Consider the following 17,085-nt stretch of genomic DNA (forward strand, 5'->3'; position numbering starts at 1 on the left):
TTTTCAGTATTGTCATCATTAAGGGACCATTATGCTTCAACAGAACTGCTTGTCACATGGTCCAACATCCCCATATTTATCGTGTCTCCCCCCCTTCTTATGATGGCCGGCTTTTCACTCCGTCTTCGATTATGAATGTTTAGAACAACTATAAACACTTCTGTCTTCTGACGTTTTTGAGTCACATTTTTTTTTTTAAGAATACCACCACCCTGAATGTGGACATGGTCTTAGCAACTTCAATAAACCTAATCAGGCTTCATGTAGATGCTTGCCTTGGTGGCATAATCAGCTGTCACATAAAAGCAAGTCTGTAAAAATAGGTTTTAAGAGGTGATTTAAATGGTGACACTGATTGTGTCAGCAAGTTCCTCTGGTAGGTCACTCCAAGGTCTGGGGGCACTGTAGTAGTTTCCTGTACCTCTCTAAGAGCCCTGCCTGATGATCTGAGGCAAATCTGTACCTAGAAGTTACATTTGTATGTTACTAAACTCCATCCATCCATCCATCCATCCATCCATCCATTTTTAACGGCTTATCCGAGGCCGGGTCGCAGGGGCAGCAGGCTAAGCAAGGTATTCCAGACTCCCGTCTTCCTAGCAATGCTTTCCAGCTCCTCCTGGGGGATCCTGAGGGGTTCCCAGGCCAGACAAGATATATAATCCTTTCAGCGTGTTACTAAACTCCTTTTTCAATTTTGTTGATGTGGCAAAGTAATTGCTTCCTGGATTCGGTTCAGAGACAATAGCCCTTTTTTAAATAGGAACTGTGCAAATTTGCAGGAAATCAGACTTGGTTCAGCCTTGGCAGTATAAAAACAAAATCGGGAAGTGCAGCAAAATGCCGCCTGCGTACTTTTGTTTATACAGAATGCGCCTTTTTCGGGGCAATGGGCGCGTGAGCAAGTAACAAAATGTGTAGCTCAGCATGTGACGTAAACAGTGACGTGGGAGGGAAGCCGCAGCTAGTCATTCCTTCGGTGATTCTCTCGTAAGTTGGCCCATCCTTCACTGTCCCTGTCATTTGACGGTTAATGGCCTCTTCATTTGCAAGGACAAGGAGGGCGCGCAATTCCTTGTCTCCCCAGTTGCTCATCTTTACTGTAGTGTCTGTCAGGTTTGTGTTTCCGTCTTGCTACTAGCTGCTCATTCCTGCTATCAGCTGTTTCCTGTTTATCCACCGCCAGTGGGTCGCACGTGCGGTGTCATCAGCTCCTCCCACAAGTCATCAACAGCCCCTCCCATGGTGGAAGGGCGCCTTGTTCTTTTTCAACCAAAAAGGTTCCGCCAATATGTCTACCCTACGAGGCGGAAAATTGGGCACCTCGGATCAACTCACCAATCTGGCTCTGTGTGTCTAAATGCTCGTAGCTTGCCGGCAAAACGGCCCAACATTCACCAAAAATCTGGCAGTGTAAAAGGGGCTAATGTGTCTTTCAGGTAACCAAACATTCATGTACAGTGGAGGCTTCATAAGCAGGTGGTTGGAGACGACAGTGGGCGTATAAAGTGCAGGACCTTGATACTAGAACCTTGGGTTTGTGTCCAGACTCTTGTCTTAAGTTTAGGCAACAAAAGCACTTTGGTTAAGGTTATGGAAAAATCACAATTTTGGTAAAGATCGTGATTTCTGTTACATTTTAATAAAAAAACAGAAACAAAGACTTTGATTAAGTTTAGAGAAAGATCATGATTTTGCTTTAATGTTAAAAATAAAGGTAATAAAAACATAATGCTGTAATCACTACAACTGAATTGCAAGATCGCTTACTTGAAAACAACTGAAATACCTTTTCAGTGAACATTTTGCTGATACGTTCAGTATCAGCATTTTGCAACTTGCCAGATATGTTAATTAGCAACATTTCTTTATTAGGTTAATATAGAATTTTATTTGCTCTGCATTACATGTCTCTCAAAATGAATTTGCTGTTTCAAATTAGTTGCGTAGAAACTAGGGCTGTCAGGAGATTAAAAAATTAATTAAATTAATTACATACTCTGTGATTAATTGATCTAAATTAATCACATACATCAGTTTTTGCTGTGAAAGTTCTTGATGCAGAACAACCACCACTCAAACAGGCTTGTTCTTGACAAGGTGTTTGAAAGGTCAATAAGTCCAAACTGCTAGAAAAAGATTTCTGCACACTTCCATCTATGCAGTGTTTCACTTTATTGTTGAGCTTTTGGTCTATTTGACCTTCATCAGAGCATACATGAGGCAACAGTGGACAGGCAGGTAAAATCAACCAATCTCAATGTTGTAGCAAAGCTGCTGGATTTTGGACACAATTGCCCCCCTGTCCTCTACCATCAAAACTGGTCTGCAGTCCATTTTGCAAGAGAGTTAGTAAGTCGGTCACAGGTAGACTTACTCAGTTTGCATCTGAACACCTTGTCAAGCGTGGCTTGAGTCCGGCTTCAGTTGTGTTAAATTGGACCTCCAGGTTCGCTGCTAAATGCTTTGTGTTGAGGTGATATTTCAGGATTGACATACTCAGATAGTACTAAAGTTCGGTGCTCTGATCTACAGTTCCATCTGGGTGTTTTTTAAATGTAAATATTCCTTTCACGTCTGCCTCCATCATGTGACAAAGTCACTGTGGCCTTCAATAACACACTGGGTCAAAGGGCACCACGAAACGCGATTAATCAGTGTTAATTTGTGTGTGCGTGTTATTTTTTTGTGATTGCTTATTTGAAATTAACCCATTATTTTGACAACCCTAGCAGAAACATGATTTTTAGGGGAGAGGGCTGTTTGAGGCTGTAAAAAGTGAAAGGTTGCGCCGAGCCACAACTTTAGAAGTTAGTAAAATCTTTAAATATTACAATTTGATGGTAGAAAAGACAGGATTATCTTAAATGAGTGGAGCAAAGCGATAATATGTCTCATTGGTAGGTCGCTTCATTTTGGGTGTCCAGCTCAGTGTGAAAGGAAAAACTGAGAATCAGTCCATTTTCATGATACTTCAGACAGTGAATGATTCATATCAATAGGTTCAAGCCCTGTGAAGCGCACTATTTATAAACAAGTGTTACAGTCCTCTGACTCACCAATGCCTCTAGTTAAAGTCTTTTTAAGAGATCCTACGCCAACAATGACCACAGAGTCCATTGTGCTGCTTAATCATCAGTGCGCTGGAGGAGCTGCAAGGTGCCATGACACACAGTAATACCCAGACACTCAAACACAAGCAGAGGCAAAAAAAGAAGAAAAAAAAAAAGCAGAGAGCCGAATCTGTTATATTTAAGTCTGGATTCTGCGTCACGGTGGCGGGGGCTGTTTACAGAGGCCGGGAGTATGTGTTTGTGAGTGTGCACATTTTTAAATGTGCAAATATGTGTGTTCTTTTGAGCCACCGTTTTTTTTCCCCCTGAAATAAATATGCACAGCACATCTACTGTTTGTACTTAGGCAAAATAGATGGCATTGCTGGTGAGCAAAACATCTATCATTTCTGCCTCTGATTAATAGTTGTCCTGGGGATGGCTGCTCTGCAAAGAGAGAGAGAGAGAGAGAGAGAGAGAGAGAGAGAGAGGAAAGATGGAGGAAGAGATGAAGTGCAGGATGAGAGGGAGGAGAGAGGAGGGAGAGAAAAGGCAGAAAACAGCAGTGGAGAAAGAATGAGAGGAGAGGGGGAGAGAGAAACTCCTCCCGCTCAGGGGTCTGAAACAGTTAAACAGAAAACTGAGCTGAGAGATTTCTGAATGTCTCCTGTTGTGTTGCAATTGTGTGTTAAAAAGGGTTTATGAATAAAGCCTGTCAGGAGAGGATGCTGTCATTATGGGTGAATCACAAACCACAATGAATTATGTTGTTTGGAGGCTTTCTTTTTCCCCTGTCTTCCTTTTAAAAACATCAATATTGCAAGTTATTAGTTTAGCCTTAAATTATATCATATATCATATATTAATCTGTTGCTATAGTTACCAGAGGGTTATGATGGTGATCATGTTCACTGCAGTGTGAGCATCATCCTGTACACTGACATGCAACCCTCAAAATGGAAATTGTTGGCTGCAGGGTTTCTCACACAATTATGAACATGTTTTCCGAACCAAACGGCAAAATGGTTCGTCATTGCCTCCCAAAACAACAAATATGAGCATGTAGGCAGGGCAGCATCGTTTGACCATTACATAAATGATTCATATGGTCGCTGTCTGACCTGCCACCACCACCGTGGTTAAGGTTTGGTTATGTTCTAGAACATAAAGTACTTAGTGAAGGTTAGGAGAAGATTTTGGTCATGTCTAAAAGAGGAAGTACTCAACTAAGGTTCAGATAAGATCACGGTCAAGTTTAAAAGTAAACAATTTTAGCTGTCAGTAGGAAACGGGATAGAAATAAACATGTCTCGTGCCAACATCACAAGCTTTGCTGACACATCCAACTTCCTCCCGAACAGGTTTTTGCATTGCTTAAACAACGTTACGCTCTTTTGCCTTTAGAAACAATAGTCTTTTTTGCATGGCCTCCTGGAAATTTACAATAGTAAATACATTCTGAGCTCAATGAAACTGAGAAATTTTTTTTTTATCAACATAAGGAGGACACATTCATTCTCACTCCCAACTCGTTAAATATGGCTGCTTGGTCATTGGCCCTATACTTTAAACTATGACACTCTAGGTTCCCCTCTGGCATCATATTTGGACGTGTCAGTTTCTAATTTCTAGTTTTCTAATTCTAATTTCATCCAGCAGGCCGAGTTTGTGTGGATGCTGGGCCAGGTCATTTCTGATGCATAGTGTCCTTTTAAAATAAACTTCTGGTTAGGTTTAGGTGGTAGTAGTTTAGAAACAGATCATGATTTGGGTTCAAATGATGCTGACTTTTGGTTTCACACAGGACACGAACAGCAGTCTCCTGGGTGAAAGTCCTATGTTTGTTTGAAACATCCATGCACCATGATGTCCTTTGTACATGGACTTTTTTTGCTCTTTGTGCTACATTTTTGCTGTGGAAGGGTTACCATTGGACCTACCTGAAAGTGCGTCTCCTACAGACAGTAAAGGGGCGCCTTGTGTGTCAGTATTATCCTGCAGTCTACTGTACTCAGCACTCAGAAAAGCACAATAAAACATTCATGTTGGAATTCCAAATCGGAAATCCACCTAGCCTAAATTTGCCGACATGAAGTAAGTCAATAAAATTTATTTATATAACGCTTTTCGCAGACAGGTCACAAAGTGCTTCACAAAGGCATCATACGACATGGAAGAAAACACAGAAGACCGGGTGACTACCTGCACCACTTAGTTAAAATTGCTAAACTATCACATTACACAACAAGAATACACAAAACACGAAGAAAATAAAGACATGGTGCGTACAAGTTACTCAAATGCAGATGCAGCTGCGGCTGGCTTCTAAAAGAACCCACGGAGTCAGCAGACTGTCAGGGAGCAGGCAGAGCATTCCAAAATGTAGGTGCTATGGCCGCAAAAGCTCGATCACCACGGGTCTGGCAAGTGTGAGGGAGAGAAGAGAGTGAACTGAAGAATACAGGTAAAGTCGTAAAGCCACATTAATGGGAGCCTGATGATGTAATGCTCTCTAAGTGAGAATGAGAGTTTTGAACTGGATCCTAAACTCAACAGGAAGCCAGTGAAGGGATTTTAGTATAGACACACAGCAAAATGGTGGCACACTCAGCAAGCTGAGCAGAATGACCTTTTCATCAGTTATTTTACTATATGTTGTGCTTGTGTTGTTAAACGTGCTGTGACGTTGTAGCTGCCATTTTCATGTCCATTTGGCCAATTCGTGCTTGATAGAAGTCTTTGCAAGCATGGGTATCTGCGTCTCTGTCCACACAAAACAAATGCAAACAACTATATGCTGTTGGCTGTGGTGGTTCACACTATTACATTCAGCTCCTGTTTACACAACATTGAGCTGTTATACATCATTTTAATGAGGAAAAGACGAGCAAGACAGTTGACTTACTTTGTACGAGATTTGTCTTCAGTAATGGGGCTGTGGTAATTAATGTAGGTCCTCTGTAGGTGCTTGTGAAGCATCAGTTTGCTGAGAGTGTCTTTGTTTTCCTTAGCAGGTGCACCGGGATTAAGATCAGAAGGTGGGAATACCGACTCAAAATTATCAACTTCCGACTTGCAATGGATTGCAGTATTACATGCTGAGGGGTTTTTCATAACCTGGGAATGTGAGTGAGTTAAAATGTTCACCGACAACTTATCTGATTTGATTTGCTGGTGGCAGCTATAGAAGGATTGGTGCTTTTATGGTTGTGTCTCGGCAGCTCAAAGATCATAGTCTTGGTTAAATATTGAAAAAGTCAACCCCATGACACAACATGAAGCATGAGACGGAACTCGTTTAGTTTTTCAACATTTGACCAAAACCACAATCATTTCCTCACCTTAACCAAAGTGCCTCTGAAGCCTAAAACTAACCACATGTTGGACCAGAGTTTGGTGTCAGTGGCAAATCCTAGACTGGAAAAAATGTTGCCAGAGAACAAAGTCCAGGCAGTGACGATTTTTTCCTTCAAAACTTTTATGGTAGTATTTAAACGGAATTTCTCTGAGGCATGGTTGCAGTAAGAGGTTGTTGTCAGATTAACATAAGTGCAGGATCGATTTAAGACATTGACCAAATGACCAATGTCATCATTTTTCTGTTTGTAGACAGGGCTTTTTTCACCCTACTTCTTTTTACATTTTTAAATATTCTAAGTACATTGGTTTAACCTCAGATTTACCTTCTGCTCCCTGTGGTGTTGTATATTTATCAGTTTTGATGGTGACTGTCATGTATGATCATGTCCACTGGAGTGTGTGCTTAATCATGTAAATTGTTTGTCATGCAATCCTAAAAATGGAAATTGTTGGCTACAGGGTTGCACACACATTAATTCACGATGTCCATCTACCACACACGTGGGTGGGTGTGCGCGTGCATGCGTGGGCGTGTGTGTGTGTGTGTGTGTGTGTGTGTGTGTGTCAGAGTGCCATCTGCTCTGGTGTTGAGACGGTTAAAGGCAAACAAAGGACACAATGCAAACAATGTAAATAGCCTTCTTCTTGGCTGTCTCTGTGACACAAGTCACTGTTATCTGCGGTGTGTGTGTGTGTGTGTGTGTGTGTGTGTGCTAGTGTAAAAGTGTGTGTCTATGTGAAATTTGGGTGTATGCTAATAAGAAGACACATGGATATGTAGGTCACGTCAACCTATTTTCTGCAAGGCTTACACCCCCTTCCATGTAACATAAACACAAGTACTGAAGCACACAAGCACACATGCAAAACATACACACACACACACACACACACACACACGCACACAGAAATACAGTCACTGCAAAACTCAGAATACCTTCTTACTTCTTAAAACACCCGTTTTTAGTTTGAGCCACTTTGAGTAAAGCTGAGGTAGAAGGAAAAAGAGCGAGGGAGGGATGTTACATTCCTCACACACACACGCACATACAGACACACACAAACATACACACACTCACCAGGATGCTTTTCTCATATAACCCAAAAAGTCCCGGTGAGCATCTTGCCGAGCCTCCACCTCAGTGTGGAGCCTGCGGTGGCATTCCCCAGGCATCCCATGGCGTTGGCTCGGTTTTGATTTTACTCTTCACTGTAGTGCACACTGAGACAAAAGCTTCAGTGTGCCGTCCCCGCTGCCTTCTTATAGACTTCAAGATTTTTTTTACAGTGCAATTTAAAGCAGGAGCAGGGTTCATGCAGGAGACAGGCTCCCGTGGGTCTATCCATCGAGATGTTTAAGTGCACGCAAAAGGGGAGAGGAGGGAGGAGAAGAGAACCAAACAATACCTCCATCCTACTCTCCTGACAACCCAGGCAGCTCTAAATTCATCATCCCACTGTGGCTATTTTGGGAGCTTAAAAAATTAGGCAAACTTCATACAGAAGTGTCTCCTGATCTTCTTCTTCTGTGTTTGTCTCTGTCTCTCCCCCTCCCTCCCACCATCTCTATCTGCCAGTCGGCTGGTGTAGGTGTTAAGAACATTAAGAATGGCTGTTTACTTTCTGTGTGGTATTATTCATATCACTGAGCCCTCAGCCGCCCCCAACCCGCCTCTGTTCACTGACAGGATCACAATCCAGCCTGCCCGCCCACCGCTACACCCACCCGGCCCCCCCTACAGCATGACACACACCTCCAGCTATCGTGTCAGCGACTGTCCCCCCGGTGACCTCGTCTTTGCATCACACGCAGTTTAGCCAAGTTAGTCAAATGTACAAGCATCTGACAAGTCCTCTGGAACAAAACGCAGCTGACAACACATTAGTCTCACTCCATTGTCTCCATCAACCCGTCACTGCTTTTTTGTAAATACCAATCGCACCACTTGGTGCTTCCATACTGCTGTAATTGATTTGTGATGTTTTATTTGCAGGGGCTCAGACTGAAAAGATCACACATTTGGAAAAAATCCGACGTGTAAGCAGGAGACGGTGTTGACTCATAGTGATGACTCTGAGATAAAGTGAAATACTTAATGGCTGTAAAAGTTGCAGGTTTCATTTTCCGCCCTGTGTGATGGGTAGTTTCATCACCGAAGGCTTGTGTTGTGAAGCTTGGGGAGTGAATGATGTTCATAATGGCACCAGTTCTCTCTTGTAAGGCACAGAGGAGCAGACAACCGTCTATCCCTGACTCCCTGGTGTGACAACCCCCATTACCCGTCTGCTTAAACCCCATCCCCCCCGCAACACACACACACACACACACACACACACACACACACACACACACATGCACATAGGCCCTCAGGGCAGTGGGAGGTCACAGTGATCCATGCCGCCTGGCAGTGGTGTACGAGGGCGCGTGGGAGACATGCAGCAGAGACACTGTGATGCAGAATGTATGCACGTGCTAGTGTGGGCACGCATGCTGGCAAGCGTGCTCATGTGCATGTTTTGGAACAGAGAATTAAAAAATGTGACAGAGAGGAGGGGGGAGGGAAATGAGGGGTGGTATTGGAGAGAGAGGTTGCTAAATGGAGAGTGGGGATGGGAGCAGAGGAGGTGGAGGAGTGACTTGGCACGGCATGCTTTTTTGCGGGTTCCACCGAGGCGTGTGTTTGGCATGGTGGCTGCCTTCACGCTGATGATGCAATTTCACCGCCTGCCTGCCAGTCGCAGGCGGCGCGTGTTCCTCTGCCATCGCCGAGGCCGGTCCTTATCAGAGTGTGACTGCGGTTCGCCATGGCCCTCCGGGTCCAGCTTAGGGGATCGGGGTACCGCAAAGCCTGTTACAGAAACAGCTAGCTGCCACTCTCGCTTCTCACTCACTCGAGGGCCAGCTCTGGCCCGTCGTCTTCCTCAGCACTGTCATGGTAATTTGACTCTACGTCTGAGGAAGGCAAAGCCAATATATTGTGGTGTTGGGGAGGCAGAGGATGGCGGGTGGAGCATGGTGGATAATGGATAATGGAAGGAGAGAGTGAGCAGGCATAGGATGTAACCACATGTTTCAGTGTGGCTCTGTCGGGCTGGGCCTAGCTGTTTGTGGTTCCCATCTAAAACTAAGCAGGAAGCCACACTGGAAAAATCCAGAGCAATTCTTCCTCACAGTTATCACCCAGAAATAAAGGGGATCTGCTGGTGGAGACATTATAGCCGTGTTTGTCTCTGTATTGTATCAGCTGTGCCAGTCACAAAGGAAATTCCTCTGGTGAAAGCAATACCAATACTTTCACTGTGGTGGCCCATCTGGGGTCTTTCACTCTCTAACATGCAAAAGTTTTACTCAGAAAATCCTCCTTTTCTTTCCTGCTCCAAGTAACCGTCCCCTCCTCCTTCCTCTCTACACCGTCCCTTCCTCTTCCATGTCTGAAAAGTATGATGGGATCACAGCTGTGGAATATGGTCGTCAACATGGCTCTCGCTTCCCTGACTGTGTGAGGATAGGGACCCTCACTCACAAGTAGAAAAATGTGTTGTCTTCCTGTGTGTGTGTGTGTGTGTGTGTGTGTGTGTGTGTGTGTGTGTGTGTGTGTGTGCGTGTGTGTCTGTGTGTCTGTGTGCCTGTGTGTGCGTACATGGGCAGGCGTGTGTTCATGCATGTGTGTGTTTATGCTGCGGTGGGGCTGTGCCACTTCCCACAGAAAGAAAACACATGAGAACATTACCACTGCCTGCCTCGCTCTTTCTCTCCTTCTCCTTCTCCTTCTCTCTCTCTGCCACCGCACTTCTCCCCATTCTCTCTTTCGCCCCCTCCCCTCTCTTCTTCTTCTTCTTCTTCTTCTTAAAGGTACAGGGACAAAGTAATCGTGCGGAGAATGAAAGTGGAGGAGGAAGACACAGTTATCAAAACACATGCTGCTCTCTAAACCTCATCAGACCATGTTTAAGTTTTGAATAAATCATTTAAACGACCACCAGCATGATTCACAGTCATGTTCTGTGTGTGTACGCAATATGCTGTATGTCAAGGCCCACACACGCTGTGGAATAACAGCGATCTTAAAGGTTCATTGCATGTCACTCTCTGGAAGATGGGTCTAATAAATTGTTGGTCGCAATCTGTGTCAGACTGAATTTTAAAGCGTGTCAGATTTTGCAAGCACAGACACGTCATCAACTCATGTAATTCCTTTGTGCCACTCTTGTATTTTGGTTTGCAAAGATGGCACTTAAACACTGTCATGTTGGCCAGTGTATTCTGCATCATTTTATGTCATATTCTTGTCACATTGTAAGAATCTGGTCATGTCTTGGCCATGTCGTCAGTTGCCAAAGCTCAAAGTCGACGGCCTCACAGCGAGTATAGCCCTGTTTCCACCAAGCAGTCCAGTACAATACAGTTTTGTTCAGTTCGGTGCCATTTTCCGTTTCCACTGTGAAAAGTTGTGGATGGTACCAATGGAACTATTCTGCACTGTCCCCATTTTTGGTCCACCCTCTGTTGGGGTACCTAGCACACAGATCTGGCACTAAAAGGTGGAGCTGTGAACACTGCAGTCTGTTGATTGGTCAATAGAGGACGGTCATTCTGCTCAGGGCTGAGTTGTGGCTGGTTTTGAGGCTCATGTAACCACTGTTCATACTGTGGAGAGTTTTATTAGTAAACTGTTACCATAAAATGAAAGGATGTTTTGCTGCCTCTTGCAGCAGCTGGAGTCTGAGAAAAATAATTCACTGGGCCGACTGCTGGCGACTTTTAAGGTGGGATATTAACTTGTAATGTTACTCAGTTCATGAGTTGACGACTTGAATCCATCTGCACACCTAAAATTTCACTGTGACAACTTTGACCATTACTTCAGTTTTCATTGTCTCTCTTGAATGACATACACTTTTAGTAATGAGTGGATCTTTAAGCATTTAAAAATATACATTAATTTCGACTGGATTATGTGAACTGCATATTCCAGTCCTCACTCAGAGACAAAAAGCATCGTGGAGCGTCATTTCTGTGGGCTTCGGCAACACTAAGCCCCTGAGCTTGCCTGAGAAGGACTAATGCATAAAAGAGATACTCTTACTGTAGCATGTTTTATTTTGTTCTGAAAATGTCTGCAAGCAACCCTGTTCTGTGGACAGTAAACACAGTGCAGACTGATAAAAGAAGAAATACAGTGTGTGTGCAACCCTGCCCACATGAAAGACTTCTGTTTGTGGTGCGGTGGAAAGGCCAAGGCCTAGGTACCATGTCTGAAGGGTTACTTTTGGTTCCAAAGGTACCATATCGAAAGTGTTTGGTGGAAACAGGGCATTAGTCGAGCTACGATTATAGCTTGATTAGGCCATTTAATTGGACTACTGTCCTTGTCCCAGTATACAAGAACAGGGAGGGAATCTATTCATTGAGCCCTCTGGGGCAAAATGCTATTTGTGATATTGGGCTTTAAAAAATCAATTGATTGATTGACCGAAGTATGTCTGACTCCACTACAATAGGTGGTGATGTACCCCCTTTCAGCTTGTTAGTGTTGGACCTTTTTCTGGTTGACCTATTACCTTAAGAAGTAAGGAGGTGTTACGTTTTCCACCCATCTATGTATTTTAAAGCAACTGTGTCTCCTTGTCCATTCAAAAATGTACAGCTCTGGATAGACATCGCTATTTTGTTACCGGCTTCCTCTTCTGTTATGCATTTAATGCCTTCAGAGTTGGAAATGGAAGCCAGCAGCAGAGTTAGTAACAGCACCGAATCGACGTTTGTTTAAAAAGTGTGAGCCAGCAGGACAGAACGCTTGTGATGTGTTGTTGACGTGTGACTCCTAAAGGAAGATTTTAAAAGCAGCTAATAGCAGTTAGCAGCTAACTCAAAGAAGAACACTAACAGAAAGTATCCGCAAATTAGAGAGACAACGAAGTCCAGGAGCTCCTTACCCTCTGAGCAGAGGATAAGATCAACCACCATATATGGGGAGGCAAATGATTGTTATTACCATTTTAATGCCATTGTTACTGTATAGAAAACGCTGCTGACATGTATTATATGTCATACTAGAGGGCAGTGCTGTTGTGTTACTCGTCATGCTTCTTTTGCTTCCAGAACATCATCATGCTGTTTAAAATGACACACTGCAGGCGGCGATATGTCGGCTGACTAACTGTTGTCTCATACTTTTCCAATGTCGACATAGCTGATCACACAACTTTTGTCGTTGAGCTGTATTTATGTTGATTTTGTCAGATAACGTCACAACCATAAAGTAATGATATGTTCAGATGGGCTGACCATTTCATTGTTTGCCGAAAACACAAAGAAGGCGACAAAGAAGAAGTAGATTTAGCTGTTTTTATGTTGTTAAGGTGTTTCATTGTGATGATGTGGAAACGTTAATGTGTGTTATGATAAGCCTTTTAACTCTTGGATCTGTAACCTAAACTTTACGTTCTTGATCATATTTCATCATGTCACCAGGACCTGAAACAACATGACCCCATCAATGCCACCCCTTTGTGTTTTTTTAATGTAATGTCTTTAATCTAAACGCCTAGCGAAGGCTTCATCTCTCCAAGTTACAAGGTTGAATTGATGGTAAGGTGGCTTTAGCAGCTGGTAAATCTAAAGAAACGGCATATACATGTTGAAAAGAAAAAAAGAGAAAATGTAACACAGATTCCTTTCACCCATTAAGGCTTTTGTGTTGTCAACTGCAATGTGTGGAATAGTGTTTTTAAAGTTTGCAATGACTTTGAACATTTTTACGAGGCGGCCCAGAAAGAAAGATATAGGAGATGGATTTTATTATTATTGCTTTCATGTGTGGCTGCAACCTGTATCTGCAGCGGAGGTGCACAAAAGCAACGAGTGCCAAAGCTTTCTTTCTTTCTTTGTCTCTAATTATGGGAGCGCTGAAGAGCACAGTCTTTCTTCATCACAGCAGAGGCCTGCAGTAGCCGCTGGGTGTCAGATGGATGAAGCAAAGCAAGGGGGGGTGGGGGGGTCGGGAGGGTGTTTGGGAATGGCACAGACGAACTTGGTGACCAAGTGGAATGACGCAAATCAAAACAGACAAACAGACAGGAAGGCAGGCGGACAGACATAACAGCTGGTAGGTAGGCAGACAGACAGAGCAGCAGACAGACAGACATAATAACAGACAGACAGGTTCATATTTGGGATAACAGAGTGCTCAAAGTTATGTAAGCTGGGGCTTAGAGCTTCAAATGTTTCAGCAGCAGTAGATGTTTATCAAGGCTGTGTTGTGCAGATGGATTTTTTATTTACTGTTGTGTACAATTTCCTACATGCTCAGTGTTTTCTTTGGTCTTTGCTGAGATGTGTAGTTTTTGCAATTAAAGAGTAAATACCTTGAGCTGAGCATTATTCAAACCTAGCAACAAAACAAAACCTGTTTGTTTGTGGAAGCATGATTCTGAGACCCTGGTTTCAATTCAGTGACCGAACGGCAGCCAAGAATATGTTTATGTTTAACAACAGCTGAATGATCTATTGATTAATGTCTTGCAGCCGTTTCCTGTATAAATTTCACACTTACGTGTGAGATAGGATTAGTGTCAGTGATTTTGCCTTGCCATTGTTCAGACGGCCCAAAAGTCTGAAAAATGTCCCACAGGGCTGAAGACCATTTCTCTGACAGCCCGTTATCCCCCCCAAAAAAGAAACGCCCATTGCTCCAAAGTGTAATTTCTGTGAAAATGCACACTCCCTGCAGTTAGTTTTAGTTTTCCAGTGGCATTTGAGCCACTGACCCTGCAGTGTTTTTACCAACCCATCGCAGTGTTTTCCAGCAGGCTGTTCTTAAGCACTGTTCGCACAAGTAATGTACCAAAATTCGTACATATTCTAGGTCAGTGGTTCTCAAATGGTGTACGAGGTCCATATTTCTCCTTAGTCGTTAGTTCAAGGTCCACACAGTTAAATACATTCAGCAACATACCTGCATTCGGTCATGTTGTTGAGCTAGTTTGCTGTCTCTGTCAAATAGCTGTCCATTAGTCACTCAATATACAGCAAGAATTGGCACTTCAAAATAAAAGCTCTGTGCTGGAAATTTACTGTACTTAAAAATAGTTTTTTTTCACAAACTTCACATGTTGGCAATCACTTGCTCATGAGCCAGTAATTTGTGTCTAGTCCATGCATTTGGGAAGGCTGCGTTTCGTGACCGATGCACTGACGAGAGTAAAGAGTAAAGAAGGAAGCATTCCAATAAGGTTTGAGGGTGGGATGGGGGATGGGTCAAAAAACACAGGACTTTCCCCAGGAGACCAGTGTCGGAAACTGTGTGAACTCTGAGTGAACTTAAGGTTAGTTATTTTAACATACATTGTCACCATTTTTTTGTTCCTAGAACCTAACCACAGTGACTTTCCTTGCCTCAACCTAACCTCTGTAACTTTATACTAAGTACAACTTTAAATTATGTTTGTAACGTCATTCATGGGCCACTCATTTGTAGGATATTATACGAGCCATTAAGGATACGTTGCTCCCAGCAGCAACTGGGGCACCGAGCTTGGGTGTTTTTCATTGGCCCGCCTCTGCTTTTCCAGTAACTTTTCTATCACCAAACTTGGGTGTTGTACGCCAAAACATGATCTCTTCCTGACCATAACCAGTGGGTTTTCATGTCCAAACCTAACCACACATTCACTGTATTTTTGTTGATAAATGGAACTTATCGCTGGTTTACAGAAATGTAAGATTTTTTTTTCAGGCAATTTGGTTGTCTAACCGCAGGAAGAGTGTATTTTCGGAGAACCCAAGACCTCGGAGCAATGGGCATTTGTTTTTGGGATAACGGGCTGTCGGAGAAAAGGACTTTCTGTCCAATAGGATATTTTTCAGACTCATGGGACTTCAGAATTTTGGGCCCTTGGAACAATAGACAGTCCCTGATTTGGTCACATTGTCTCCCATGCTTTGTGACATGCAAACACATGAACGTCTTCCAACCTGTTGACCCAATCGGTGACATAAGGAGGATAAAGAGGTATATGCGTAGAATCAAGTTCGCTGTATTGCATTTAAAAGTGCCATTTCTCTCCAGTAAGTCAAGATGTCGCGGAGGAGGCGAGGAAAGATGGACTGAGAGTGAAGGAAAAGAGAAGAGGCGGATCAAGGGGCCACTGCGAGTAAAGGCTGACTCATAGGGATTGTAGGGCGGAGGTTTCACTGCTGTCTTGTGTTTGGTTGTTTTGGGGTTGTGTGTTTCTCTTTTTTACTGGCCCTGGAGAGGCTCCTCCACCGCACACACACAAACATAACCTACACACACATGCAGGCTCTGGGGACGCCTCCTGAGGCAGGTGCCGAGAAATGGGCTGAGAAAGGCATCCATTCGCTCGACGCTGAATTATTCAACCTGTGATTAATTATAATTTGGCCTCACAAAGGCAGGGGCTGGGGGAATTCCTCTGTTGGTCTGGACTGCAACTTATTGTGTTTTTCCTTCCCGTGCAGGCCGATGTTGTCGGGGCGGAGCAGAGACCTAACAGGGGTACTGGATGCCTGCACGTCTAACGTGGACCCTCACTGCTGGAGCTGTTGCATAACATGAGAGTCTTTAATGGGGAAGGACTGCACTCTGCAGACTGGAACCAAGCAACAAGAGTTTAACACACATTTCAGGGTAAAGAAATGCGGCCAGAGATGGCTTAGTGGTTCCTGGCTTTGCAACTACATTGCTTGCATGAGTGAAAGAAAGGCCACCCAAAAGAGAAAAAGACAGAGAGAAGCAGGGAAAAAAACAGCACTAACTTACCTCCAGGTTCCTCCCCAAACTGTCATGGGTTGCCAAAATAAGGACATGTAATCCAGATTTTCTTCTTTATTTCTCAAATTAATTCCTTTGTTACTCTGACCCTGTGTAAATGAACACCAGTGAAAGATACACTTCTGCAAGGCGCGGTTTCTGAAACTGCATCACAGTTGTATATCATCACTGTTATTACCCTTCACTTTTGATGTCAGACAAATATTATGTCATCAGATGGATTAACAGCTTCTACATTTAACCTCAAACATGGCATGGACAAAGTAACATCTGACAAAGTATCATCTTATGCATCTCTGTTAGTGGTCCTGACAAGTTATCTCTGCTGTTGCAATGTCATCTAATTATTTTTTTTTAAACATATTTAGTCCTTTTTAAAGCAGGTAGAAATATGCCAAAAAAAATTAATAAGTGTTGTCAAGATGTTAGTGACAAAATTTAAAAATGAAGCCTTTTAAGTGGTTATCTTCTAATATATAGTCTGACTCACCAGATGTAGACTGTGGCTATAAGCCTTCCTTTGGCAGGTTATTTAGGTCGGCAGTCTTCCCCTCCTCCGCTATCTGCATGTTGCCATTTTCAAAATCCCCTTCGCCATGGGAATCTCCAAATAACAACCTCCAAGCTAACAAACCTACATACTGAAAATAGCAAGTTTTCACAAAAAACTGAACTGTGCATTAAAGCATGCCTGCTGTGCTCTTTCAGTAAATTGATCTACAATGAATAAAACAACCTGTGAATGCACCCTGGAAAAGCCCAGACTCCTTCTTGCAGGACTCTCATGTCTGATATTGATATTGGTTTTCTGACACTGCCAGTCTGAGGTGATTTGCCACATCTTTCGAAACACCTCAAGTCAAAGTATACCTGAA

The 17,085-nt window shown here is 43.3% G+C and overlaps 1 protein-coding gene and 1 long non-coding RNA gene across 2 annotated transcripts in view; one reads left to right on the top strand and one right to left on the bottom strand.

Annotated features, from left to right (window-relative positions):
- The window catches only part of LOC125895444 (uncharacterized), a 39,205-nt gene extending 22,411 nt beyond the window's left edge, over nucleotides 1-16,794 (top strand). Inside the window, exon 3 of the long non-coding RNA XR_007450177.1 lies at nucleotides 15,898-16,794. This is a non-coding gene — a long non-coding RNA (uncharacterized LOC125895444). The remainder of the gene's footprint in view (nucleotides 1-15,897) is intronic.
- Nucleotides 1-17,085, bottom strand: part of zgc:92140 (uncharacterized protein LOC447854 homolog) — a 670,238-nt gene that overhangs the window by 275,349 nt on the left and 377,804 nt on the right. The window lies entirely within an intron of this gene.

The sequence above is a fragment of the Epinephelus fuscoguttatus genome, linkage group LG10 (genome assembly GCF_011397635.1).
Source record: "Epinephelus fuscoguttatus linkage group LG10, E.fuscoguttatus.final_Chr_v1".
In the NCBI taxonomy this organism is placed as follows: Eukaryota; Metazoa; Chordata; class Actinopteri; order Perciformes; family Serranidae; genus Epinephelus; species Epinephelus fuscoguttatus.